The 10,000-nt window shown below is 54.4% G+C and overlaps 2 non-coding genes and 1 pseudogene across 2 annotated transcripts; all 3 read right to left on the reverse strand.

Moving 5' to 3' along the window:
• Nucleotides 1-2,826, reverse strand: part of LOC126434548 (large subunit ribosomal RNA) — a 4,800-nt pseudogene extending 1,974 nt beyond the window's left edge.
• A 188-nt stretch (nucleotides 2,827-3,014) lies between these two features.
• LOC126434526 (5.8S ribosomal RNA) lies at nucleotides 3,015-3,169 on the reverse strand. The gene has a single exon (XR_007579295.1). It is a non-coding gene; the product is annotated as a 5.8S ribosomal RNA (ribosomal RNA).
• A 353-nt stretch (nucleotides 3,170-3,522) lies between these two features.
• On the reverse strand, nucleotides 3,523-5,431 carry LOC126434536 (small subunit ribosomal RNA). The gene has a single exon (XR_007579304.1). It is a non-coding gene; the product is annotated as a small subunit ribosomal RNA (ribosomal RNA).
• Between the last annotated feature and the right edge of the window lie 4,569 nt (nucleotides 5,432-10,000).

Consider the following 10,000-nt stretch of genomic DNA (forward strand, 5'->3'; position numbering starts at 1 on the left):
CCGAATGAAGTCCAATGTAGTGGAAATCACAGGGCGTCAACACCCGCTAGGGCCATCGCAATGCTTTGTTTTAATTAGACAGTCGGATTCCCCCAGTCCGTGCCAGTTCTGAGTTGATCGTTGAATGGCGGCCGAAGAGAATCCGCGCACCCGCGCGCCCCCGGAGGAGCACGCTAAGGCGGACGCGGCCTCGCAGCAAGGAAGATCCGTGGGAGGCCAAGGCACGGGACCGAGCTCGGATCCTGCACGCAGGTTGAAGCACCGGGGCGCGAACGCCGCGCAGGCGCGCGCATCCTGCACCGCCGGCCAGCACGAGGCCGACCAACGGCGAGAGCAGACCACGCCCGCGCTAAACGCCCGCACTTACCGGCACCCCTACGGCACTCACCTCGCCCAGGCCCGGCACGTTAGCGCTGACCCACTTCCCGACCAAGCCCGACACGCCCCGATCCTCAGAGCCAATCCTTATCCCGAAGTTACGGATCCAATTTGCCGACTTCCCTTACCTACATTATTCTATCGACTAGAGGCTCTTCACCTTGGAGACCTGCTGCGGATATGGGTACGAACCGGCGCGACACCTCCACGTGGCCCTCTCCCGGATTTTCAAGGTCCGAGGGGAAGATCGGGACACCGCCGCAACTGCGGTGCTCTTCGCGTTCCAAACCCTATCTCCCTGCTAGAGGATTCCAGGGAACTCGAACGCTCATGCAGAAAAGAAAACTCTTCCCCGATCTCCCGACGGCGTCTCCGGGTCCTTTTGGGTTACCCCGACGAGCATCTCTAAAAGAGGGGCCCGACTTGTATCGGTTCCGCTGCCGGGTTCCGGAATAGGAACCGGATTCCCTTTCGCCCAACGGGGGCCAGCACAAAGCGCATCATGCTATGACGGCCCCCATCAACATCGGATTTCTCCTAGGGCTTAGGATCGACTGACTCGTGTGCAACGGCTGTTCACACGAAACCCTTCTCCGCGTCAGCCCTCCAGGGCCTCGCTGGAGTATTTGCTACTACCACCAAGATCTGCACCGACGGCGGCTCCAGGCAGGCTCACGCCCAGACCCTTCTGCGCCCACCGCCGCGACCCTCCTACTCGTCAGGGCTTCGCGGCCGGCCGCAAGGACCGGCCATGACTGCCAGACTGACGGCCGAGTATAGGCACGACGCTTCAGCGCCATCCATTTTCAGGGCTAGTTGCTTCGGCAGGTGAGTTGTTACACACTCCTTAGCGGATTCCGACTTCCATGGCCACCGTCCTGCTGTCTTAAGCAACCAACGCCTTTCATGGTTTCCCATGAGCGTCGATTCGGGCGCCTTAACTCGGCGTTTGGTTCATCCCACAGCGCCAGTTCTGCTTACCAAAAGTGGCCCACTTGGCACTCCGATCCGAGTCGTTTGCTCGCGGCTTCAGCATATCAAGCAAGCCGGAGATCTCACCCATTTAAAGTTTGAGAATAGGTTGAGGTCGTTTCGGCCCCAAGGCCTCTAATCATTCGCTTTACCGGATGAGACTCGTACGAGCACCAGCTATCCTGAGGGAAACTTCGGAGGGAACCAGCTACTAGATGGTTCGATTAGTCTTTCGCCCCTATACCCAGCTCCGACGATCGATTTGCACGTCAGAATCGCTACGGACCTCCATCAGGGTTTCCCCTGACTTCGTCCTGGCCAGGCATAGTTCACCATCTTTCGGGTCCCAACGTGTACGCTCTAGGTGCGCCTCACCTCGCAATGAGGACGAGACGCCCCGGGAGTGCGGAGGCCGCCGCCCCGTGAAGGGCGGGGAAGCCCCATCCTCCCTCGGCCCGCGCAAGGCGAGACCTTCACTTTCATTACGCCTTTAGGTTTCGTACAGCCCAATGACTCGCGCACATGTTAGACTCCTTGGTCCGTGTTTCAAGACGGGTCGTGAAATTGTCCAAAGCTGAAGCGCCGCTGACGGGAGCGATTATTCCGCCCGAGAGCATCCCGAGCCAACAGCGGCGCGGGTCCGGGGCCGGGCCAGGTAGGTCCGTCATCCGGGAAGAACCGCGCGCGCTTGCCGGGAGTCCGAGCGCCCAAAGGGGCGAATCGACTCCTCCAGATATACCGCCGGGCAGCCAGCCAGGACACCGGGGCTCTGCCCAACAGACGCGAACCGAGGCCCGCGGAAGGACAGGCTGCGCACCCGGGCCGTAGGCCGGCACCCAGCGGGTCGCGACGTCCTACTAGGGGAGAAGTGCGGCCCACCGCACACCGGAACGGCCCCGCCCCGCGGCGAGTGGAAAGGCAACCGGACACGACCCCGCCGCGAATTGCTCCGCGCGGGCGGCCGGCCCCATCTGCCGAGGGCGGAGGCCAGTGGCCGGATGGGCGTGAATCTCACCCGTTCGACCTTTCGGACTTCTCACGTTTACCCCAGAACGGTTTCACGTACTTTTGAACTCTCTCTTCAAAGTTCTTTTCAACTTTCCCTCACGGTACTTGTTCGCTATCGGTCTCGTGGTCATATTTAGTCTCAGATGGAGTTTACCACCCACTTGGAGCTGCACTCTCAAGCAACCCGACTCGAAGGAGAGGTCCCGCCGACGCTCGCACCGGCCGCTACGGGCCTGGCACCCTCTACGGGCCGTGGCCTCATTCAAGTTGGACTTGGGCTCGGCGCGAGGCGTCGGGGTAGTGGACCCTCCCAAACACCACATGCCACGACAGGCGGCAGCCTGCGGGGTTCGGTGCTGGACTCTTCCCTGTTCGCTCGCCGCTACTGGGGGAATCCTTGTTAGTTTCTTTTCCTCCGCTTAGTAATATGCTTAAATTCAGCGGGTAGTCTCGCCTGCTCTGAGGTCGTTGTACGAGGTGTCGCACGCCACACCGCCAGCCGGCTGTGCACGCTACCGAGTAAGTACCGGTATGCGAACCGCCAGGCGACGGGCGCGCATCGCACGTTTAAGGAGACGCGGCCGGCCCCACAGGCGGCCACGACACTCCCAGGTCTGCGAAGCGGGGCAAACGCCGCGCGCTTCAGTATACGTAGCCGACCCTCAGCCAGACGTGGCCCGGGAACGGAATCCATGGACCGCAATGTGCGTTCGAAACGTCGATGTTCATGTGTCCTGCAGTTCACATGTCGACGCGCAATTTGCTGCGTTCTTCATCGACCCACGAGCCGAGTGATCCACCGTCCTGGGTGATCTTTTCATAGTTTCCACCATCTCTTTCGAGACAGTTGCATAGGCGGGACTGAGGCGTGTGGCGGCCCTGTTCCAGCGTTCAGTGTCCAACGGCCTCACGGCCGATGGGCGTCGTACGGCTCCACACCGGAGCGGACAGGCAGTCGGGCGAAAGTCATTCAAAACCGGCGCCAGGCGCCAGGTGCCGCAGGCCAGCCGCTCCAGCGCTTCAGCGCTCGTACCACACAACATTGCCGTTAGTTTTGAGACGAACGCGTGGTTCCGCACGCGGCGCACGGCTACTGCGAGCCGTACAGGTAGCTGCGTGTTGCGCGACACGACACGCACATCGAAAGACATGCAGTCTAGTCGGTAATGATCCTTCCGCAGGTTCACCTACGGAAACCTTGTTACGACTTTTACTTCCTCTAAATGATCAAGTTTGGTCATCTTTCCGGTAGCATCGGCAACGACAGAGTCAATGCCGCGTACCAGTCCGAAGACCTCACTAAATCATTCAATCGGTAGTAGCGACGGGCGGTGTGTACAAAGGGCAGGGACGTAATCAACGCGAGCTTATGACTCGCGCTTACTGGGAATTCCTCGTTCATGGGGAACAATTGCAAGCCCCAATCCCTAGCACGAAGGAGGTTCAGCGGGTTACCCCGACCTTTCGGCCTAGGAAGACACGCTGATTCCTTCAGTGTAGCGCGCGTGCGGCCCAGAACATCTAAGGGCATCACAGACCTGTTATTGCTCAATCTCGTGCGGCTAGAAGCCGCCTGTCCCTCTAAGAAGAAAAGTAATCGCTGACAGCACGAAGGATGTCACGCGACTAGTTAGCAGGCTAGAGTCTCGTTCGTTATCGGAATTAACCAGACAAATCGCTCCACCAACTAAGAACGGCCATGCACCACCACCCACCGAATCAAGAAAGAGCTATCAATCTGTCAATCCTTCCGGTGTCCGGGCCTGGTGAGGTTTCCCGTGTTGAGTCAAATTAAGCCGCAGGCTCCACTCCTGGTGGTGCCCTTCCGTCAATTCCTTTAAGTTTCAGCTTTGCAACCATACTTCCCCCGGAACCCAAAAGCTTTGGTTTCCCGGAGGCTGCCCGCCGAGTCATCGGAGGAACTGCGGCGGATCGCTGGCTGGCATCGTTTATGGTTAGAACTAGGGCGGTATCTGATCGCCTTCGAACCTCTAACTTTCGTTCTTGATTAATGAAAACATACTTGGCAAATGCTTTCGCTTCTGTTCGTCTTGCGACGATCCAAGAATTTCACCTCTAACGTCGCAATACGAATGCCCCCGCCTGTCCCTATTAATCATTACCTCGGGTTCCGAAAACCAACAAAATAGAACCGAGGTCCTATTCCATTATTCCATGCACACAGTATTCAGGCGGGCTTGCCTGCTTTAAGCACTCTAATTTGTTCAAAGTAAACGTGCCGGCCCACCGAGACACTCAATAAAGAGCACCCTGGTAGGATTTCAACGGGGTCCGCCTCGGGACGCACGAGCACGCACGAGGCGGTCGCACGCCTTCGGCTCGCCCCACCGGCAGGACGTCCCACGATACATGCCAGTTAAACACCGACGGGCGGTGAACCAACAGCGTGGGACACAAATCCAACTACGAGCTTTTTAACCGCAACAACTTTAATATACGCTATTGGAGCTGGAATTACCGCGGCTGCTGGCACCAGACTTGCCCTCCAATAGATACTCGTTAAAGGATTTAAAGTGTACTCATTCCGATTACGGGGCCTCGGATGAGTCCCGTATCGTTATTTTTCGTCACTACCTCCCCGTGCCGGGAGTGGGTAATTTGCGCGCCTGCTGCCTTCCTTGGATGTGGTAGCCGTTTCTCAGGCTCCCTCTCCGGAATCGAACCCTGATTCCCCGTTACCCGTTACAACCATGGTAGGCGCAGAACCTACCATCGACAGTTGATAAGGCAGACATTTGAAAGATGCGTCGCCGGTACGAGGACCGTGCGATCAGCCCAAAGTTATTCAGAGTCACCAAGGCAAACGGACCGGACGAGCCGACCGATTGGTTTTGATCTAATAAAAGCGTCCCTTCCATCTCTGGTCGGGACTCTGTTTGCATGTATTAGCTCTAGAATTACCACAGTTATCCAAGTAACGTGGGTACGATCTAAGGAACCATAACTGATTTAATGAGCCATTCGCGGTTTCACCTTAATGCGGCTTGTACTGAGACATGCATGGCTTAATCTTTGAGACAAGCATATGACTACTGGCAGGATCAACCAGGGAGCTGCGTCAACTAGAGCTGAGCAGCCGGCCGCCCGGGAGTGTGTCCCGGGGGCCCGCGCGAACACGCAAGCGTCCGCTCAATTATTCTGCAAACAGGAGGAGGCTGAGCTCCCCTGCACAACACACCTCGAAACCCTCTCAGGTCCCGGCGGCGCGCAGCGCCGTCCTAAGTACTTGGTCGGGTTCGAGAGAGGCGCAATCGCCCGGAGTTAGGCGAGTAGACGCTTTAGGTGCGACCACCCGTGCTCCCAACTGAGCTTGCCGCTGCCGACAGAGGCCCGGGAGCGTGCTGTCGTGGCATTGCCGGCGGGAGACAACACGCGCCACCTACGGTGACCGGCAGCTCCAACGCCAGCGCCACAGAAGGACAAAAGCCCCACTTGGGTGCCGAAGCGAACTCTCCCAGCACAGCGCACGCGCCAACACGTCCGCACAGCTGCGATACAAACCACCTGCGAGAACCGCTGGGGCGACCGAGCAGCAGACGGCGTCGCGGCGCCGAGCGCCGGGCGGCGGCGCATCCTCAGCGCACACAGTCCTCAATCGGACCAGCACACTGCAGATGGCCACCGCGCTTCGCACCGGGCCCGCGAGGACCTACTTTGGCCGCAAGGCGCCGCGAGCAGGGGGCGCCGGCGCGCAGCTGCGCCGCCTGCCGCGTCCGTCGGCCGGCGCGCCTGCCACTGGCCGCCCCCACCAGCCGGCTGTAGCGCGTGCGCCCACGCACCGCGCTGCCAGCACGCCGGGCGGCCCCCCCTCACCGGCCGGGGACGGTCCCACCCAGCCACCGCCGCGTATCGCCTCACACCCAGATCCCCTTTCGCGTTCGTGGGCATGGTGGGTCCCCTTTCACGTTCGTGGGCATGGTGGGTATCCCTGAAACAACCGGTTAATAGCTCGACCGATCGTCGCCAACACTGATTCACCTCTAGCGAGAACAACCGCACCACAACGGGTTACCTGTTGTTCATTTGCGTAACGTCACCAGCAAACGTAGACGTCCATCGCCATTTGCAACGAGTATTGCATGCCTGTGTCAGGTGTCACAACACACTACGTCTGCCCACATAGACGCAACAACATGTGCACGCCTCGAGAACACGTGGAAGGTAGCCCCCGTACGTATGCGGTGTCCATTGCGCGAACGACTGTCAGCCGGCCTCTGCAGGATGTCGCAGATGTGGAACGCGGTGCAACATGCTATCACGGTGTGTGAGAAGAGACGACTACGTCCGAATACACGCTCCACTACATCAACAGACTGCTCATGCTGATCGCCATCCAGGGCGTCCGTTCCTCCCACACGTCTGAATGGCGTACCACACTGCAATCCAGCTCTTATAGGGAGACGACACGTAGCTGCGTGCACAATATTTGGACTGTATGGTCTGCCGTTGCTAGGCGCAGTCGTCGTACGGTCACACATGTGCCACGATGTATCATTCAGTACATACGGACCAATGTGCAGTACAGTTTGTGGGTTTTGCGTACATCGGCGGACAGGTGACAGGCCGTACCACAACGTAGGCTGAGTACGTCGGCATGCGAAGGGCATTGAACATGCAAACTTCTCAACGACCAGCTTGCGAAGGCAGGGGGGAAGGGGGGGGGGCATGTACGTCCTGCTGCTATCCACATTACAGTGTATAGCAGGAGCATGTGGAAAGTCAGCAACACCTGCAAGGTGTTTAACATGACGCGATACACAGGGGACCGGGCAGTGCGAATAGCGAACTATATTGCGAGGGTTGCGGTTAGGCAACACTACACTAATTTAACGAGTTGCATAACAATTACAGAGCAGGTTCAGCGACAACGTGCGTCAGGTTAAGGCGCAATATAGGTTAGGTTGAGGCACAATATAGGTTAGGTTAAGGCACAACATGGGTTACGTTAAGGCACAAATTGGGTTACGTTAAGGCACAACATGGGTTACGTTAAGGCACAACATGGGTTACGTTAAGGCACAAATTAGGTTACGTTAAGGCACAAATTAGGTTACGTTAAGGCACAAATTAGGTTACGTTAAGGCACAAATTAGGTTACGTTAAGGCACAAATTAGGTTACGTTAAGGCACAAATTAGGTTACGTTAAGGCACAAATTAGGTTACGTTAAGGCACAAATTAGGTTACGTTAAGGCACAAATTAGGTTACGTTAAGGCACAAATTAGGTTACGTTAAGGCACAAATTAGGTTACGTTAAGGCACAAATTAGGTTACGTTAAGGCACAAATTAGGTTACGTTAAGGCACAAATTAGGTTACGTTAAGGCACAAATTAGGTTACGTTAAGGCACAAATTAGGTTACGTTAAGGCACAAATTAGGTTACGTTAAGGCACAAATTAGGTTACGTTAAGGCACAAATTAGGTTACGTTAAGGCACAAATTAGGTTACGTTAAGGCACAAATTAGGTTACGTTAAGGTACAATATGGGTTAGGTTAAGGTACAATATGGGTTAGGTTAAGGTACAATATGGGTTAGGTTAAGGTACAATATGGGTTAGGTTAAGGTACAATATGGGTTAGGTTAAGGCACAACGTAGGTTAGGTTAAGGCACAACATAGGTTAGGTTAAGGCACAACATAGGTTAGGTTAAGGCACAACATAGGTTAGGTTAAGGCACAACATAGGTTAGGTTAAGGCACAACATAGGTTAGGTTAAGGCACAACATAGGTTAGGTTAAGGCACAACATAGGTTAGGTTAAGGCACAACGTAGGTTAGGTTAAGGCACAACGTAGGTTAGGTTAAGGCACAACGTAGGTTAGGTTAAGGCACAACGTAGGTTAGGTTAAGGCACAACGTAGGTTAGGTTAAGGCACAACGTAGGTTAGGTTAAGGCACAACGTAGGTTAGGTTAAGGCACAACGTAGGTTAGGTTAAGGCACAACGTAGGTTAGGTTAAGGCACAACGTAGGTTAGGTTAAGGCACAACGTAGGTTAGGTTAAGGCACAACGTAGGTTAGGTTAAGGCACAACGTAGGTTAGGTTAAGGCACAACGTAGGTTAGGTTAAGGCACAACGTAGGTTAGGTTAAGGCACAACGTAGGTTAGGTTAAGGCACAACGTAGGTTAGGTTAAGGCACAACGTAGGTTAGGTTAAGGCACAATGTAGGTTAGGTTAAGGCACAACGTAGGTTAGGTTAAGGCACAACGTAGGTTAGGTTAAGGCACAACGTAGGTTAGGTTAAGGCACAACGTAGGTTAGGTTAAGGCACAACGTAGGTTAGGTTAAGGCACAACGTAGGTTAGGTTAAGGCACAACGTAGGTTAGGTTAAGGCACAACGTAGGTTAGGTTAAGGCACAACGTAGGTTAGGTTAAGGCACAACATAGGTTAGGTTAAGGCACAACATAGGTTAGGTTAAGGCACAACATAGGTTAGGTTAAGGCACAACATAGGTTAGGTTAAGGCACAACATAGGTTAGGTTAAGGCACAACATAGGTTAGGTTAAGGCACAACATAGGTTAGGTTAAGGCACAACATAGGTTAGGTTAAGGCACAACATAGGTTAGGTTAAGGCACAACATAGGTTAGGTTAAGGCACAACATAGGTTAGGTTAAGGCACAACATAGGTTAGGTTAAGGCACAACATAGGTTAGGTTAAGGCACAACATAGGTTAGGTTAAGGCACAACATAGGTTAGGTTAAGGCACAACATAGGTTAGGTTAAGGCACAACGTAGGTTAGGTTAAGGCACAACGTAGGTTAGGTTAAGGCACAACGTAGGTTAGGTTAAGGCACAACGTAGGTTAGGTTAAGGCACAACGTAGGTTAGGTTAAGGCACAACGTAGGTTAGGTTAAGGTACAACGTAGGTTAGGTTAAGGTACAACGTAGGTTAGGTTAAGGTACAACGTAGGTTAGGTTAAGGTACAACGTAGGTTAGGTTAAGGTACAACGTAGGTTAGGTTAAGGTACAACGTAGGTTAGGTTAAGGTACAACGTAGGTTAGGTTAAGGTACAACGTAGGTTAGGTTAAGGTACAACGTAGGTTAGGTGAAGGCGCAATGTAGGTTAGGTTAAGGTACGATATACCTTAGGTTAAGGTACAATATCGCTTAGGTTAAGGTACAATATAGCTTAGGTTAAGGTACACGTTGTAGGGAAAGGTGTATTTTGGGGGGGGAGGGGGCGGCAGGTTCGTTGATAGTGATTATCGTAAGTGCATGCCTGCGGGATCATCCGATTTGTCACGTCAGGATGCACTTGTGGCTCATGACAGGCGGCGCTCCGATTCCAAGGTTGTGGCAGATCTGTGTCTTTCATTCCTGCCATTGTTTGTGTACTGTGACAGGAGGCAGTATTGTGATGTTGGGTGCACCCCTGTGTAGGACATGTGTGGGTGTTCGTGGCTTAGCTGAGCAATGGCGGATGTCGGAAGGGTGGGATATTCTGTTTTCTGGGTGGACCTCCCGGTCTGGTTATGATAGTGTGGATTGTGTAATGTGGCGGAGAGGATGCACCGGATGTTCTTCCATGCTGGTGGTTAGATATTGTGTGTGTGCCTGTTAGAGGCAGAGAGTAGTGTGTGATAGTGTCTGGCTGACGTGTGGTTCTCATT

The sequence above is a fragment of the Schistocerca serialis genome, unplaced genomic scaffold (genome assembly GCF_023864345.2).
Source record: "Schistocerca serialis cubense isolate TAMUIC-IGC-003099 unplaced genomic scaffold, iqSchSeri2.2 HiC_scaffold_119, whole genome shotgun sequence".
In the NCBI taxonomy this organism is placed as follows: domain Eukaryota; kingdom Metazoa; phylum Arthropoda; class Insecta; order Orthoptera; family Acrididae; genus Schistocerca; species Schistocerca serialis.